The sequence below is a fragment of the Lipophrys pholis genome (assembly GCF_963383615.2).
Source record: "Lipophrys pholis genome assembly, chromosome: 2".
NCBI classification, from domain to species: domain Eukaryota; kingdom Metazoa; phylum Chordata; class Actinopteri; order Blenniiformes; family Blenniidae; genus Lipophrys; species Lipophrys pholis.
This window is the reverse complement of record NC_137636.1, coordinates 16873509-16892323: the sequence shown is the minus strand read 5'-3', so window position 1 is coordinate 16892323 and position 18815 is coordinate 16873509.

Genomic DNA, 18815 nt, shown 5'->3' with positions numbered 1-18815 from the left:
GTCCAGATCATGTCGGCTGAACTGTCCAGAGAACACAGAACACTCTAATCCCTTGTTTGCAATGGAATCAATCGTCATATTGATCTCAGTCTAATTATATGATCAAACTTGTATTAATAACAGATTGAATTGATTTGTAGATAGCCTTCTGTTACGTAAAAGCACACAGCGCAAGGTAAACACACAAAGTCTCCTTGTCTTTCTGGATAAGACATCGATAATGTATGCAGAATTTGAAAGACCAAATGAAGGAGGCTATTTGAAGTCCGACAATGAACTTCATTAGTCACAGGCATGTACACTTGAACACAGATACATATGCAGTGCACACACACCTTCACTCACATTCATATATGGACACACGCATGCACATACTCACACGTGCATATAGCCCCTTGGACATGTCTCATTAAATTCAGGTGAGCAGATTAATTAAAATGATATTTAAATCCCTCAGGACTGTAATCTGCATTACTGGGGTACATGTCACACACACACACACACACACACACACACACACACACACACACACACACACACACACACACACACACACACACACACACACACACACACACACACACACACACACACACACACACACACACACACACACACACACACACACACACACACACACACACACACACACACACACACACACACGTGATAGCAAATAATGAATTTAATGTAATGTCCCAGAAAGCGGAAACATTTGTGTGACCAGTAAGTGAATCACAACGAATAACACTGGACCAAAAAAAAGACAAATACATCCACCTTGCATTGTTTTGAGGCTGAAATTACAAATCTTTATCGTAAAACCCTTTATAAATGTCATCTTTGTTCCACCTTGTCTTTCCCACCCCAGACCTGCATTTGGACCAACTGCTCGTCATCCTCAAGTGAATGCTTACACTTTACATATGTACGGTGAAACCACAATAAAGTAGCGGTGACATGAGGTGTTTCTGAAAGATGAATCAGTCATCTATATGTAAGTAACAGAAACTCTGACGCATCTGTATTCGGGTTCTCATGGGATATTTATACGCGCTATCAAGCGAATGCTCCTGCGTACTGAAAGAGCGCTCATGACTATTGTGTAGGAGGTGTGTTTCACGAATACACACTCCAACTTCCCACCAATGAATTCAAGATGAAAAGTAAAACTTAAGAACTTGGTTTTAGCAGGTTTCTATCATTGAAAGGAAAATAATGACGAGAAGTGTCAGTTCCGCATTTTCTCCCTACTTTCTCAATTTTGACATGTTTATTTCTGCTTTTAAATCTGTGACAGTATAGATGCATGGTTGTGTGTTTTAAAATTATGACAACGCTTTATGGATGAAAAAATTATGAAATTAGATTTTTTTTTATATACATACTGCGCTTTGGGCTCTCTTGTGACCTTCACCTGCTCGAGAGGCGGAGAGGCAAATTGCATTAGAGGGTGGCATGTCATTCATCTGGGCTGTACTTGGAGGATCATTTAGCTAATTTAATGATTAATAAGTTTAACACCTCTTAATAATTTCATTTGGCCCTGTGATTGAAATCCTGGGCTGAGCGCAGTGGGAGGCAGATGAGGATGTCTGGGACTGAGACGGTCTGTCTGGGACTGAGCAGAAAGGCAGAGCGAGAGAGGTGTGGAGAGAAAGAAAAGAGAGAGAAACCTCCCTCAGGACTACAGATCAGTCTATTACAACCATGACCTTTTCCCTTCACTGGATATGCCATTAGAGAGGGAATCTGAAAGTAAAGCCTTGATTAACACAGTTATCCAACATGTTGAAAGAAAAATGGAAAAGAAAAAATATGTTCCTTCATTAGGAAAATGTTCTGCATTATTAATGTTAGAGAAGCCCAGCTAAGTGGACCTCAGAGCATTACAGATTCTTAGTTTAACCAGAGGTGATCACTGCAGAGACTCACAAAGTCTATTCACTACAACATGATTGTACAACAGTGTGACAAGGATTTACTGGAAACCTTCAGACTAATGAATTTGCAATGATTCAACCTTAATTCTCTGTGACATTTAGTGCACTACCATGATGTCTGTGACCTTTTTAACCATTTCCTGATCATGTCAAACTGACATTAAAATATATAGAGAGGAAAAAGGTAACAATTCTTTTACTCATGGAATGAATAATGTAATGAGAACTTTCCACGTTTTGGGTAAATATGCACATCCATTTTTCGAGCACGTTCGTTTTCGTTTGCACAAATGCACTGTGGAAATTCAGCGTTAGCATGTCAGTTCTCACGATCTGGCAGCGCTTGTGAATACAAGTTAGGCAATACTGCACGCCACTGAAACCTACAACAACGTTTCAGGGGTGAAGAGTAGCCTAGGTTGTGGTGAGATCAGTCAGACCTGATCATAGCATATGGATGGTACTTCGTGGGAGGCATAGTTCAGCTTTGAGCCAACCCCACACACCTACATCAATTTGATACACAAGGCAAGAAATCTACCTCAAGCGACACATGCCATTTGCTCCTGAAGCAGTTTCACCTCAAAAGTCATATCTTCACTCTTCTCACAGATTAGGCTGACAGCAGAATGGTGGCCACAGGCGGAACGGTTTTGCTCCAAGTCGAGTGCCTGAGGGTTGCAACCACTCAATATGCCCGTTAGATCTTAGAAAAACAGCATCCTGATAGAGCAACTACCAAAAGGCACCTTGCTCATACCATAAGAAAGCATTCAGAGAAAAGCCTTTGATTTAACAACATAGCAAAGAATCATGTCCACCATGTCATTAAATTCAGATTGGATTTAAATGAGACTTTGCCCCTTCTCACCTTGTTGTCCACATCTCCTGATAAGTCCATTTACTGTGGTCCATGTCAACTAGCTGAACAACGTCCTCAAGCCCACAGAGGAACAGTGTGACCTTGTCTTTTTTTCAGCATGGAAAGAAATGCTTCACCTTACCCCCATCTTATTACTTGTGCCCTAGGTCACACAAGGTCACAACAGATCCTCCCACGTTCCTCTGCACCTTCTTTGAGAAGTGGGCTCTGTGGTGTTTGTGCGAGTGAGCGGCTGGACATAGAAAGACCTCCAGACAACCTTGGAGGGCCTTTTCCAATCTATACAGCCAGCAGGTGATGGTTATCTGTACTATAGCTGGTAGGAGACGCTCTAATTGTGTGAAGCCCCATTATTGTCATGGTGGACAAAGAGAGTCTATTAAGTTCAAGCTATAAGATCCAAGTGAAGCAAACCAAAGACTGACATGTCCAAATCACGCCAGCTGGCATCAGCTCCACACATATGTGTAAACTGTGCTGTTGTGTTTAATAAACTACCACATTCTTGCACATACACTTTAACTCACATATCAATGAAACAAGCACTGAGCGTGCTTTCTCCTGAAGAAATGTCAGATTTTGAAGTGTTCATACAAAAGACGAGCAAACATGCCAATTTATTTGGCCATGGTTTAAACAGGTGTCTAACATCGAAAAAGTGAGAACGGTTCAGAGACAACTGTTGCTACCAAAGACAGTCGGAGATAATCTTGTGTCAGAAATTGAAAGATGGCGGTGACACCACATTCCACAGACGACTGTTGCTATGACCAATTGTTACCTTCCACCCAATCGAAATGCGATACAAAAGGATGACCACTACAAAAGAATGGCAGCAAAAACAAACACATTAACAGATTTCCATGCAGGTAGAACACAAAGTATGCGAGATTTCTAAGTAGGGGAAAATTGTGCAGTAGTAGACGCATCTGTAAGATGCACTTTCAATTGTTTGATTTGGAATCACCAATAAAGTATGCACATGGATGATCGACGTATAGTACATATGAATACAAAGATATCTTGTAGCTTTCATCAGAGATTCAGAAAAGGTTCATACCTAACACTGTGTATCTTGTAATGTAATGGATTGATATATTCCCACAGTCGGTAGCAGTCGACATAATATTCTTACATCGATCTTTCCCAAACAAAGCACCAACCTTGTGATACATTTTTGTAAAATCAAACTACTGAACCATCTTTCCCCCCATTTTTAACATATTTTTCTACACCCCGCAGAATTCCCGGTCTGTAAAGGTAGCCTCTTCTTCAAAACAAACCGGTGTGCCTGAAACATGCAGTGGTCTGTTAGGAGACATGCTGAGAGGAAATGGCTACGATCTCGGTGGTGATTTTGGTTGAATGCCGACACACTTCGTGTGTGTGCTTAAAAGCATCAGTGACACTCAATCCTGCTCAGAAACTACTTAGAAAAATAAACACAGCTCCCATTCCAAATAAATGTCTGTTTGGAATGAACTGCTGGACCAGTGCTTTGGATTTGGTTATTACTGAGAGAAAGAACGGAATATATTTTGTAAATGAACTTTTTTGTAAAAGTGGGAATTCACTTTGAGGGTGGTGCAGATCAAAGGTGGTGCACTGCTTGTTTGGTAGGGCAGACTACCAACAGCTACATTACTCTGGCGCGGCGGCACCTGGAGAACACTGAGGCTTGTGTTTTAATGATAGAAGCCTGCAGCTGTCCTTTCAACAACTTATGTCTCCTTTTCCCCGAGACCTGGGCAAAGGCTTAAAGGTACTGTGGGGACAAATATATAAATACAAGAGCAAACACTACATACATGTTTACATAAACATACAGGTATACTTCTGGATTTGGTTTAATTGAAATTTAGTGGGGGTAATAATGCTCATTTTCAGCCGAGTTCTTTTTAAGTAAGTCCAAGAAGGTTAATAGGTATTGTACTTGGCAATTCCTATTCTATCAGCAGCTTTTCGTCATCTGATTGGTGTTTATTGGCGATGTACTTAACTTGGTGTGGCTGCCCTGGGTGTTTTCTACTTCTTCATTTCTGTTTTAATTGCCTGCTTCCACCTGTGGAGAGAGGAGTTGAGAGGTTTTCCCCTCTCGCTGACAAACACAGCAAGCTTTGAGATGTCAGCCGCTCTCTTTAACGGGCCAATGACAGTTTCCTCCTGTCACAACTCTGACTTCCTGTATGAACATAACCTCATTAAAACTGCCACCCTGGTCTGTGGGCGGGCCTCTTGGCCCTCCCCTCCAATTAAGAGCAGTGAGGGCTGCTGCATTGACAACTCCCACTTTGAGTTAAAATCCTGGCGCTCTAGGGGCTAACGCCATGTGTCAAAACATAATTATGATCTCAGCCGTACCTCTGTCCAAAAGAGAGAGAGTGAGAGGGAAGAAGGAAAAGAGAGAGAGAGAATCAGTAGACTAGAGGTCAGTGAACGCAAGCAGTGGTGGGAATAATGAACCAAAAGGGATAATGAGTATGTTTGACCATAATGTGTTCTCACCCCCTCCCCCACAGATACAATAAATATATGCCTTCAAAATAAAGTGCAGTATGCATTCCATACATATCAGTTGGACAAGGGCATGCTCATGACATGTCCACTGATGCGGTTTCTTCACAGCAGCGAGGGTTAAGTTCAGCGGTCGGAGTCACAGCCTGCACGTGTTAGGGATGTCTAGAAATGATGGAGGGTGATACCACTTTTTCACCCCATTATCTTTTTGCATTCACAGTTCAACACACACAAGCTCACACATTCACAGGCCCCCGCCCAGGTGCCGTCTCTGAAAAGACCCACTCCCTCTGAACTCTTATCCCAGCATGTGAGACATGTTTAGCATGCCAGCTGATGCGAGTTAGTGGTATTTTGTCCCCGAGGATGGTGCACAAAGATGAAGAGGGCAAAGAGAGGGGAGGGGGATTGCAAGAGGGAGGTCGCAGAAGACTGACACCAAAGGCCACCCCCTGTCTGTAGCACACAGCGATGCAGCGAGGCCTCAGTGACCCAGTAACAGGACACTGCAGGGGCCAACACACTCCAAGCTGTGCCGACTGTCACAGCTGCCAGTCAGCTACGTTTGATCACCAACAAATTATGATACCTATGTACCCCGCAATGCCAACCACACACTGATAAAGACTCTTTAATTAAATGCACATTTCAGCAAATTAACAACACAATTATTGCAAGTGGTAATTTGCTGTGCGCCGACATCCTTCCAGCTTCAGGTACACGGGAGAATTTCTCCTCATCCGTTACCATTCAGCAATCCCTCCCCCAGCTTTTGTCCTTTCTCCTGCTTGTCCTGGATGATGGAAATGAGGTGGGGCTGAAGACAGGAACAGACAGGTGTTCAGGTGTGTGATGTTTGACATGCTCACACAGCATGCGTTCATCACAGGAAGGAGACGTGTTTGACAGCCACGACTCCCTGACCATGATTACATTATCTCTCAGTGTGCTGCTGAAGGTCAGGGGAGAGCCCCAGCTACAGAGCAGAAAACCAAACACTTGTGAGACACTCATAATGAAAGAGAGTGAAAAACTTCACACACATTTTTTTTGGTTTTACACTATATTACCAAACATGTATCACTGTGGTATTTTTATGAATGATAATCTGCTGATATATGAAGGAGGACGCCGTAGAACACAAACTGAATAGCATATTTAAATTAAAAGAAAACTCACACAGTGCTGACTTTGTTTCATGAAACCGTCTCAGAAATCTGTGGACACAGTTAAGTCTTTTAGGATCTTCCAATTTACCTAAATAGGTTAGCCATCTCTGACATGTGTTCCTAACTATAACAGCTGGAGTGAGTATGTTCTGTATATGCGATGGTTGAAGGTTAACCCTCTCGCCTCACAGTGAAGATGGTTAGATGGATGTTTGAAGAGCAACTCCCACAACCCAATTGCGTCTGTCATTAGAGTGATCTGTGCCTTGACATGCTCCAGCAGTGCATTATTTGATATGTGACTCAACAATGCATTGTTGAAAGTATCTTTGAAAATATTACAAGTAAAATCTCAACCATAACTTACAACACATGATTGAGTGAGGAAAAACGGACACACAACCCTGTTAAAAAAAAGAAAAAAAAGAAGACAAAGTCAAAGTCACCTTGTGAGAAGCACACTAGAGAAGGTAGAAGCTCACAGCATGGCCTCAGCAAAGGCGGCTGAGATTAGGAAAACCATCCTTAAATATTACCAAATTGGCAGTTCAGCTTTGGCATGGGGTGAAAAATGTTCAGGATGAACAGAGAATTGAAAAGAGGAAAAAACAGATCATTTAAGGTCAACTGCAGAAAAGGGGGGAAAAAAGACAATCCAAGAGTTCAACGACACTGTAAAATGCCACTCAAGAGAAATTTCAGTTGCATAATACAGCAGCCTCTTCATCTCCAGGGTATTAACACAGCCTAACTTGGCTGGGAACATAGACTACTCAGATTAAATATGAAATATTTGTCTGGGACCTATGAATTATACAAAGCTTGGCACAATGATACAATTATTTACTCATTTGGGTTGTTTTTTTCATCCATTACACACTGTTCTTTTTTTTTTATTGAATATCAACAAACCAAGCAGAGCAAAACAATAAACATTAGCTGAATAGAGATGTCAGTTACAGTGGCTACGGAGCCATTATGTGGCATTTCCCCCTGGGGTGGCAGTGTGACTGGAGAGGGGGGACAAAGGGATAAATGGGCTCAGTGTTTGTAATGGAGAGGAGTGTGGCTGCTGGCCAGGGATTTGAGTTAGCAGGCCTTGTCCTGGAGAGGAACACTTCACACTCTGCCAACTGGGGCTGCCCGTGCAGGGAATGGCATGGAGAGACCTCTCCTTTCTGGAACTCCACATCGTGTGCGTGTGTGTGTGTGTGTGTGTGTGTGTGTGTGTGTGTGTGTGTGTGTGTGTGTGTGTGTGTGTGTGTGTGTGTGTGTGTGTGTGTGTGTGTGTGTGTGTGTGCGGGAGAAAGTGATTAAGGAGAGTCCTCTGGAGCACGCTACTGAGTCCCCCTCTCTTATGTAGGCTGACAAAGAAAGCGCTGCTCTAGCCTGTCCACAGCATTACCTGCTTGAGCTGCGGGGTAGCCATGGCAAACTTGTGTTGAAATGCCACATAGTGGGAGTCGCTACATCTCTGCTGAGAAGGTCTTCATTGGGCTTTAAACAATCAATTTTAACCATTTGTTTTCCCAAACAGACAGGCCGGTCGGATTCTTTACGTTTACACACACAGAAACACACAGGGGCACAAACACACACACACTTTAATTGCTGTAAGTGAGTGAGTGTTTGGAGCGGGTGGACAGGTCTGGCTGAGTGGACGGTTTCACGCGTTCATGCACTGCTGCTCCAGCAGCATAATGAGGTGTGACGCATCAGACTAAGTGGCTAATGGGGTGTGAAGTCATTAGAACACTGCCTGTATCCCTCCAGCCCTCCCTGTCTCTAACGCCATCTCTCTATGCAACTCTATCTCGTCTAGTTGTGCTTTTACCACCCGCCCCTTCTATCTACTCAGTCCTGGTCATGAAATTTATTCTTTTTTTTTTTTTTCTTCATCTCCCAAAGCCCTATTTTTTTCTTCTATCTTTAATACATCATCGAATCCAAGAATGCTCTTGTAGAAAATCGTCACTCGCTTCCAACCTGCTGATCTATGATACACAGTATTAGAAAAACCAACAACTTTTAAGAAACTTGAATGAAGAAGCTACAACATATCAACTGTCTCTAATTCAGTTCATCCGACGGAGGATTAAACACACAGCTCGCATGAGAACGCCACGGCGTATACTGTATGCGCAAATGGTGGAACACGTTAAAAAAAGTCGAGCAGGAGTCTACCATCTGTTCAGTGGGATCAGACGAGGTTGTAAACAGCTGTAAGAATAGAGAACAGACTGAAGACAGTAAAAATAAATATCTCTGTCCTGCTGTCAGTTTTGCATAGTTTGGCTCCTTCACTAATCCTCGAGTCACTCGTGTCCACGTGGAGGGCACAGACGGAGTCGTCACTATGTGACCTTTGACCAACCCACATCAAATAAAGACCTTTGGAAACTTGCTGAAACATAAATCTACTTGTCAACACAACTATTAGCTGGTATTTTGAATTAATGTCTGAACAGCAACAACAATAAAATCAATAATAATACAACCTGAATTTCAAAACATTGTTGTTCTTAGAATTCTACTTAATAAATATCAAATAGATTTGCCACTACACTTAGACAAGTTAGAGAACATTAAATATATTTGATTGCTCTTTCAAAATGAAACCCCAGAAATATGTCCTAACTAATACAAAAAACATTCACAGCACATCTAAATAGGATAAAAACCAAAGAGCCAATATAACAATATGATATCTCATAAATGTGTTCTCCGGGGTTTAAGGTAAAATGAAGAGATATTGGCATTATGAGCAGATAGACTTTCAACCTAAATAAATAGGGCAATGGGTATTGAAAGAACGGCATGGTTTTTGTTTTCAATCCAGAAAAACTAAACAAAACAACAAAGCTGGCCAAAAAAGAAAGGGACCAAACATAACGATGGAGCACAAGTATGCAACTCAAAACAATAAAACAACTAAACATAATCACGTTAACATGATCCATTAAATAATTTAAATATGTGTACTTTTCTTCCTTTGAATAGATTTACAGTACTTTTTTTTTTTTTTTGTATGATAGTGTCTCTCAATCGGTGCTGTGAAGATAATCAGGAGGTGTTTGCAGTCTGCTATGCAAGCGTGCGCCGTCAATTTGTAACCAAATAAGTCAGCCTGTTCTGCTTCCTGTGTCTCCGTGGAGCGTGCCTGTGTGTGAGAGAGCACACACCTGCAGCTGTGGCACCAACCCGCCGTGTAACTTCATTAACCTTTTTTACAAAGCCGTGCATGTCGAGATCCTCCCAACAGATTATCAGCAGCGAGTCCTCCCACGCGTCTACTGAAAGATACAGCAGCGCTGTGTAAGTTGGAGGAGATAACACAAGGTATTTGCTTTTCCTTTGATTTCAATGCACCCTCTGGTGATAACCTTCACTACTTCAGTGTTTTGTTTTTTTCTTTCTTAGCGTGGTCAACAAAAAGAAGTAGTCAGATATACAGACAGTAAACAAGAGTAAAAGAGAAAATTGATAAAAAGGCCGAACCATCTATAGCTGTGCTTTTTGTGGAGAGGATCTGTTCCTCATAAAGATATGACACCCTGGCTGTAAATGACGAGGGCACTAACTATGAACTTGCTTAAAGCTGAATCATGAATATGAGGAAAACACTACCAATAAAAATAAGTGGTCGTACTCGACATAACTCACGTTATCTTTGGTCGTTAAACTTTGCAACAGTTTTTTTTTTTTTTTTTTTTTCCTTCCCCAAGTGCAAACACTTTCTTGAAAAATGTACATCCTTTCTTCAATGAAAAAGTACATGAAAGATCTAAGAAAGCTGCTCTGCTCTGCTCGCTGACTTTCGGGAGTAGTCATTTAGTGTCTGCAGCGAGAGGACAGAGAAATCTTGAAACGCAGTGAAACATCATATTCCCTCGACAAAGGCAGACACCATCCCCAGGCACTGATCCAGGTTAACTTTCACATTCTATCATATAACAGTGAGGTCAGGAGCTGTGATAGGAGAATCTGATTCCACACTTGCCCGTAGTGATAGCCCTTCCCAGGGAGCGTGTCTCCTCCCACCAGGGATAAGGAGATAACGCTGACATTGCCAGGAGAGCTCATAGACTGGAGGAATCAACAGTTTGAAGCTGCAGACTTCTACAAACTCCCATCAGGCCTCATCAGCGTCCCGGGTCCTTCGGAAGCAGATAACAGTAGTTTGCGCAGGCGAGATCAGGCTATGCATTTTCACAGTACAGCGGGTCTATATTTCAACTGCCTGAGTCACTGTAACTTTTCCAGCATTGATTAATTTTCAGTGCAGGAAATAGAAATCAATTAACATTACTTTTAAAGTAGGAATTCACGCTGACATAAAGATTCCCCAAACGAATCTGCGCTAACAATGCTCTTGACAAGGATAATGATCACATCTTCTCCAGCATGTGCAGGCAAACCCTGTTTTACTCTAAAAAGTGTGGTGAACAGATACAGTTGTACGAGTTCAGTCTCATTGGTACAGTTGGAAAAATGTAAGTTACTGTTTGGATTAAAAACCTTGACTAAACAAAATTTGCGAATTAGTTTTAAAAAATATCTTATCAATCACAGCAGTTCACAATTTCCTCATGTGAAGATGTGAATTTCATTTCTAACATATTTAAAAAAAAAATAAAAGTCTTATAGTTGACTGTCTGTCCAATCGCTAACCAGCACCAGAAATAACCATCTGTTAGTTTCATTCATGTCCAAGGCTGCTTAACTGCAGCCACCTGCCATCAGCTGCAGCTATAGCACTGTCATGTAGATGGCAGTTTCAATATGTAGTGGGAAATTGAAGCAATGTTCTCTCACCAAACTTACACGGTAAAGTGTTTGTAGATTCATCAAGGTAAAAAAAAATACGGAAGAAGGAAAGTTATATCAGAACAGAATGGCATATAATCACTGCTCAGGAGTAATGCATCATCTAATTTAGATCATTTATTTGTACATTAACCGGCACAGAATGAAGGCTTCAGCTGCGAGCAGTCTTAACAATGACCAGCCCAATTTGATAGTTTACAGGGAAGATTCTGTGATCCTGCAACGTCTGTCATGACGACACAGCTCGTCCCAACAATGGTCTTGGAAGATATGCTTTAACTTAACTTTGTTAAAGATGAAGGGTTCGGGAAGTTAATATAATATGTTAAAGCACAGTGTCTGTCAAGGAAAAGAGTCAGGAACAGTCTGGAACCATTTCTGGTTAAATCTATACTAATCAGTATGCACTTCCTTAAGGTTAGAGCCCTTGTAGTCATATGGTGAATAAACATGACTATTGCAGGACATACATGCATCCATTGTGTCACAGTACAAAAAAGGTCTTGAATTTACCCAAACGAAGTTGAGCAAGTGTCTTGACACATATGTGAAGTCCAGGTGAAATTTGACTCAAATCTTAGTTTGTGTGACATTATTTGGAACTTTTTATCGAAGAATCAACATTTTGATGTGATTCACAGTGAAAATAGTCGCTAGTTGCAAGTTGTTGCAGCCCAGTTAGATACTAGATTTAGTAACATATTTATACATGGTCACATGCCCTCCCACTATATCAGATCGACATTGAAAATCAGATGCTCTTTTAATGCACTGCGTTCACTGTGTTTACTAAATGCATGGATGCGTCAGGCAGTCTCGTTCAGAAGAAAATACAGTTATTCCAACATATTTTATTGTCGCTACACATTACTCCTGCTCAGCGATTATATCAACCATGTCTTTTCCAGTACGCAGCTGTGGTATTCCTATGAGCCAACCAAGTTGGGGTACATATTTGTCTAAAAAGGATTCACTTACATAAGCATAAAACTGCATTTCCCCACAAAATAAACAAAGCCAATTGCATTTCCAGTCCAGTGCACGACCTACTACCAAGGGTACTAAACATGTGTCCTTTAGCGTTCCGCTACACCACAAAAAAACGTTGACCATAATTGCATGTCCTTACACACATAAATCAGTTTTTGCGTACTGGTACGGGAACTACATTCATAAAAATATAAAAGCATTATGCCCTTCACTTTGTAAATGGTTTAATACGATGATTTGTCTCAAACATCGGACTCATGCATGACTACGGGCCACTAAAGTCAGTATTACTATAGTGTGACGGCAGCTGTTGTGTCACCCAGATGGATCAAAAAAATACAAAAGTAAAAAAAGTAAAATACAGATTCTACCTTCTGAAATCAGGTTTTGTTTGTTTTTGTTTTTAATGCACGGCAGTGACACAATCAGCTTCACACACTATGAAACAATGCAAATAAATGATTTTGAGTGGTGGGAGGGAGAAATACTTTTGTGGCTAAACAAGATCAAAGAGGTTAGAGAAATGTTTGATCATTTCTTGGTAAAATGTGCTTTTCTGCAAAATTTTATTGATACCAGTTGAACAGATCAATTACAGTAGATACACAATGAAACAAGTCAAAAATGGCACAGGGATAGAAAAATTAATCGTGCATTCAGAATTATCGTTAAGCGGTCTTATTCACACTTATTTGAAAAAAAAAAAACGATGACCAGAGAAACAAGGTGAGCATCATGTGTGTCAATTCTGAAGGTACACACAAGGTTGCTTCAACCACATATTTTATATTTCACATAGCAAATAGAGTTCTGCTTTTGTTTTAATGACAGTTAAGCTTTTGCTAAAAAAAAAAAATAAAAATGGCTAAAGGTGCATGTCACCTAAGCTTTAATGTGTGATGGAAATCATAACTGACATGGCACATAACAAGTGCATGTTGGACTGTATGGAGTAAAAAGTATTTCAGAAAACATGTGATTTAAGCGCGTGGCATAATTGTAAATGATTTCAAAAATAGCATTTTGGTTCAGCCTTTTTATTTATGAAGTACAATATGTGCGGTCTCTATATAAGTTCAAGTGGACATGATGTGGAGTGAGTGTTGGTTTTCGATTTTGAGTAAATTTCCACTACAGTGTGTACAACTTCGAACAACACATTCCCTCCTTTTTTTTTCTGTGCTCATGACAATGTCAGAAGCTTTTATGAATAACGTTAACATGTGGTAATTTATAGTGTGAAGAAAACAAATGGTTAGTTCTTTTTTCAAGTACTTTCACACAATTATAAATTGATGCGGTATAAGAGTTCTGGCTTAGTATTACAAAATCCTTCCCAACAGTTATACATCAACCAAGCCTGGGCACCGCAAATGGAGCACATTTAATTTCCAGGGCTCTCCGGAGAAATCCATGTGTAATGAGATCGATACTCACATTTGATTATTTAGCTTTTAATATGAAAAGATTAGAGCTGCCCCCAAAAGGATTAAATGTTCATTTGAGGGCCACTGGTGTGTGGCCATTACTCTTGTAGGGATTAAGTAAACTAATTAAGCAGAATTTGCATCTGGAGCTAATTGGGTGTATACATTTAGAGAATTGGGGGACGGCTGTGTGCACGGTTTTGTCACTTGCCATTCAGACAAAGTCAAATTAGTATCAGGTGATAAACCAGGTGAGCCGGGGATTATGGCTAGAGGAAGTAAATATGAGAGGAGATCATTATAGAGTGGCTCTAGAGGCTGCTCGCTCGGTATAAACAAGAATATAGCGCTGCTGGCTCTGTTGGCTGGTGGAGCCTCCCCTGTCTGAAGTGGCGGGTCATCTGTAAACAGCAACTGCTGTGCAGCAGGTGTGTATCCATATGCACATGGCTGCAGTCGTGTGGCCTGGGACGGAGACAGGAAACCGGGGCCTCATTAAGCTGGTGTTACACCAGGTCAGCAGCAGTGCTCAACAGGCAGCACCACCAGGGGACAATTTGGTAATGCGCCTGTCGCACTGCTACCAAAATATTACATCAGCAATATAATACCAACACGTCTTAAGTTTTCAGACAAAGCTTAACATTTGTTGGACCAGACATTCACCCTTCATTCAACTCCCCATTCTGTTTCTTTAGCCACACATTGCTTCAGCTCTAACTACCAACAGACAGCCATAATGGCAAATGACTCGCACTTGGAGTTCCATTAACCCGATGGTTCCTCCTTCTATTACATGTCCTTCTGTGATGTTCATGGTCATAACAGGTAGAGTGAAATACACTTCCGATGGCAGTCCTACTGTAGTCCATATGTCAGAGGAAGGCTCTATAGCCTCGCCATTGGAAAGGGGTCAATCTCTCAACCCTAATGGGTCTCTGGATCACGTGACACGCAAGTACTCTGAAACACTCGTTACAGCAGATAGGAGCAAGAAATGATTATCAAGAGGTCAATTTATGCAAAGGAGAGGCAGAATGACAGAGTGAGGGGTCACAGCTCGTCCATATCTCTTGGCATTAAAGATTGACATGCAGAATCTGAGATGGCCTCCACGCCGCCACGCTCCTCACCACACGCACGCACTTCCCCATTTAAATATCTGACAGACGATGAAAGTGCAGCTATTAAAATGTCCGCCAAGCGCTTCAGGAATGAAATGGGGGAGATAAAAGAATCCCCCTGGGTAATCAACGGGGCTATGAATTAGCCGTGAGTTTTAGATGGGGGGGGGGGTTAAAGGAATGGGTGCATGTTTCCTCATTTGTCATTCGCTCTTTTTGAAAGCATCAATCCAGAGAGAATGCTAAAAAAAATATATGCTCTCCTACTAAAGATGAAAAAATTGCCACTTTATGGCTATGGAGAAACACTGAAAGGTAAATGTAACTAAACCCCCATTTCTTCTAAAATTGCTGACAGCCTTCCCTGGGGTCATTTGGGAGTTTACCCATATCATTACAAACTCTCATTCTTTCTGTCTATAAACACCTGAACCAGGTGTGAATATACTTGTCTATTTTGTAGCAACTTAAAGTCAGTGTAAAGTAAGTTAAGAGGTTTCCCTGTCGATGGCTGGATATTGTCATTTTGAATTGCCAGCATACATGAAACATTGGCTCATTAAACTTACTAATCATGTGTGATCAATTCAAGCGAGTGTCTTCCTTCATAATCCGATCAAAGGATGTATTTATTCAGAGCAACGCCACTGGTTTGGTTTTTTTAGCGATGCCATGTTGATGAAGAGCTGAGGACAACCAGCTACACACCGGCTCCTACACTGGTCATTACACCATTTTAGTGATTTTAATCAAAGAAGACAGGCCTTCCAAAATTGCTATTATCCATTATCAGAAACACTTACCCACCAATTACTGTAAGTTAAACTGAAGCTTAAAAGAGCTACATTATTGATCCCATAGGGGAAACTATTTCCGTTGGGCATTAGGAACAGCGAGCGGCACTCAAGGCTTTTGGCACCTTGCTCAAATGCCCACATTGGTGAAAATAAGGCTGAGGCAAGTGGTGGATTTCACTTTTTTGCCCTACATCTATTGTTGGTCCAGAAATTCAAGCTTGGGCTCTTGCAGTCACAAGCTCACTCACACATGCAGACCAGGTAAGAGATCTTCAACATGTAACATGCTAGTATGCTTCATTTATAGCCGCTGACAGAGCATAATATTTAATTTTCAGCTGCTTGTTAATAGCTGTGATATAACATTTCTACATTGAGTTTCAGATTCAGTCTTTAACAGTAATTTATTCATCCTCTAGGTGCATAGAACAGAGTATAAAATATCATGGCGTGAAGACCAAATCTTGTTTAAATTTAGCCGTTGGTTTCTGGAATCATTCAAATTTGACTGAGTTGGTACTAACAGCATTTTCCATGTCTGTGTACATTTGCACAAGAGTGTGAATGTGAACAGCGTTTTGACGTCTTTTTTGCTGGAGAGGCAACACAAGTTTGGTAAATTACTAACTACTCTTTTCCATCCGGGTCACAAAACTGTATTTAACTGTGGTACTCTGATGTTATTTTTGGTCCATGTGAGTTTTAGTTCAACAAGGATTTTGTGATGAGCAATTTGAACACCCTTACGTGATATTTAAGTTTATCACACTTGATTATGACCAATCATGTTATGCGAGCAGAAGAGGATGGAAAGTGTGTTGTGAAGGGACCAGGGGTCTGAAAATATCTAAATACGAAGTGTATCTTCATTGCTCTGGATGTACTGGTGAGGTCACAAGTGTTTGCTCAGGCAGTCTAACAGTGGCTTTGTTTGAAGATCAATTGTGTCCTTCGAGGCTTGATATTTAAGCCAACTGAGCACCAAAGGACTTGGGTATCACAAAATATGTGCTTTGTCAGGGATTACGGCAAAACCCAAAAGCAGACTCATGCACAGGAACAAAAGTTCAGAGAATTTACTATAAAATTCAGGTTTAACAAATCAGGCGAAGGTATCTAGAGGATAAATCAAGAGGTACGTCCAAAAACTTGAGGAAAGACCAAAAAACAAGAGAAGGTGGTGAGGAAACAAGTCTACTGAGATGATCTGGCAACAGACACATGAGGACATAGGAATTATAAACACTGAGGAGGGGAAGACACAGGCGAAACACATGAGGGAGAATCACACACAGAGGGAGGGCAGGGAGGAAATATGCAGCGACAGAGACAAGACAGGTGAGTAACAAAATAAAACAGGAAGCGATGAAACAAGTAAGACTTGACTAAAACAAAGGAGACCTGACATGTTGTTTTTGTGTATTGGTGATGTATTCTTGCTTACCGTACCCGACATTTCAGTTCTAAACTGTACTTGCTAATGCCATGTTGTAAAGAAAACTGATGAAATGCAGTGGAACCATAATCAGGGATGAAACTCGAACTCTCAGAGAGGTGGCGTTTTAATGTTGGCTATGAGCATTTGCTTTGCATCGTGACCACATGAAGAAGACTGCTGACCCAAGTAGGCAAAATGCTCACCTGGCATAACTCAAAGAGGCTCAAGGATGTCAGTCAGGTGATTAAAAGACATGACAAGGGTGACTTAAAATTATCTCCCTATGGAGGAATTCTGGAAGCAGCCTACTGGGAATCAATCCAAGGACATACCCAAAAGGGATTATTCCAGCTCATCCTGCGATCTCTCAGGAGGTGAAGGATGTGTTAGAAGACTACTTTTGATTGTTTGCTTCCTTTTAGCATGGACCTGCATAAGCAGCAGAAAATCAATGGAACTTGTTTGCTGCATGTGTCTCTGGGCCTGATTAGGTCATTTTATTCTTAAGCATTTCACTGTATGAGCAGTCATTTTTTAAAAGCTTTAGTCTTCTTTTCCTATTATCTTTAGCTGTTTATTGAATAGACGGTTTAATAAAAAACAGACTTTGACAAGGTCAAAAGTGTTCTAAATTCAGGGATAACCTTAGTCTGTATTCTGTAGAGTAGTATTTTTATGTCGTAAAAAAAAAAAACAACCGCTTTATATATTTTGCGGAAGCTTACAAGGTTATAGCAGAGGAAATTATAATATTGGAAAATGATCTGGCCATTTCAAGCTGCAGTTCATACTGAGTAGAATAGGCGCTTCCCTTTTTTGTAGGATTGTTGTGTGTGGAAGGAGACTTCGGAATACATACAGCAAATGGTCATTATGATTTTATTTTTTTTTTAAGTGTGGGCTTATCATGTTTTAACACCAACTCTGTTGTAATGCATATAGAAAGCCACACTACCATCAGATAAAATTGGCTGCAAGGCAATTTAAACCAGACGGGGATATCATTCAGTTGGTTAAGAAAGCACACATTGTGGGCCCGAGTCGCAGTCCCTTCATGAACCGTTTAAATCGGACACTCGTATGGCTGCAAGAGGTACAAGAGAAGGCAAAATGTATTCCTGCTGTTTACCATAAAATGAGATTAAAATTGACTGGCACAAACAGAAAACATCATTTAAATGCATCAGCTCTTGCAATTTGCTAGAATGTGAGTGCGGTCCATGCACTGGCTGTGTGAAAAAAAGGACACTATGGTTGGTGGTGCCGTCGACTCAAATTTTCTTTAACACATACCTCATTTAAAGGGTACGAACCGTTAACAGTTACAAATAGAAATATAATTTAATTGAGCAAAGTGAAAAGGAATGTTGCTCCATGTAGTAATTGCCTCAGAGGCAGGATAACCACCCTAGGGAAAAGTGTGGGTCAATTAAAAGTCCCGGGTGTGATAGAGCAAATATTTGACCTAATCTTTGTTCGTTGTTCCTTGTACCACGAATAGTAGCATCTACATCAATTCATTGAAGTTACTGTTTCAACAGGCTGCAACCTGCACCAAACAAAGACCAATGCATGCACATTTTGAATACGCAAACAGCACAGCGAAGGGCCCTAAATCCCAAACTCAAGCCAAAGGTACTCTCAGTGAGGTGAGTGTGCTAACCACTACACCACTGTGCAGCCACGGGGCATCGAAAGGT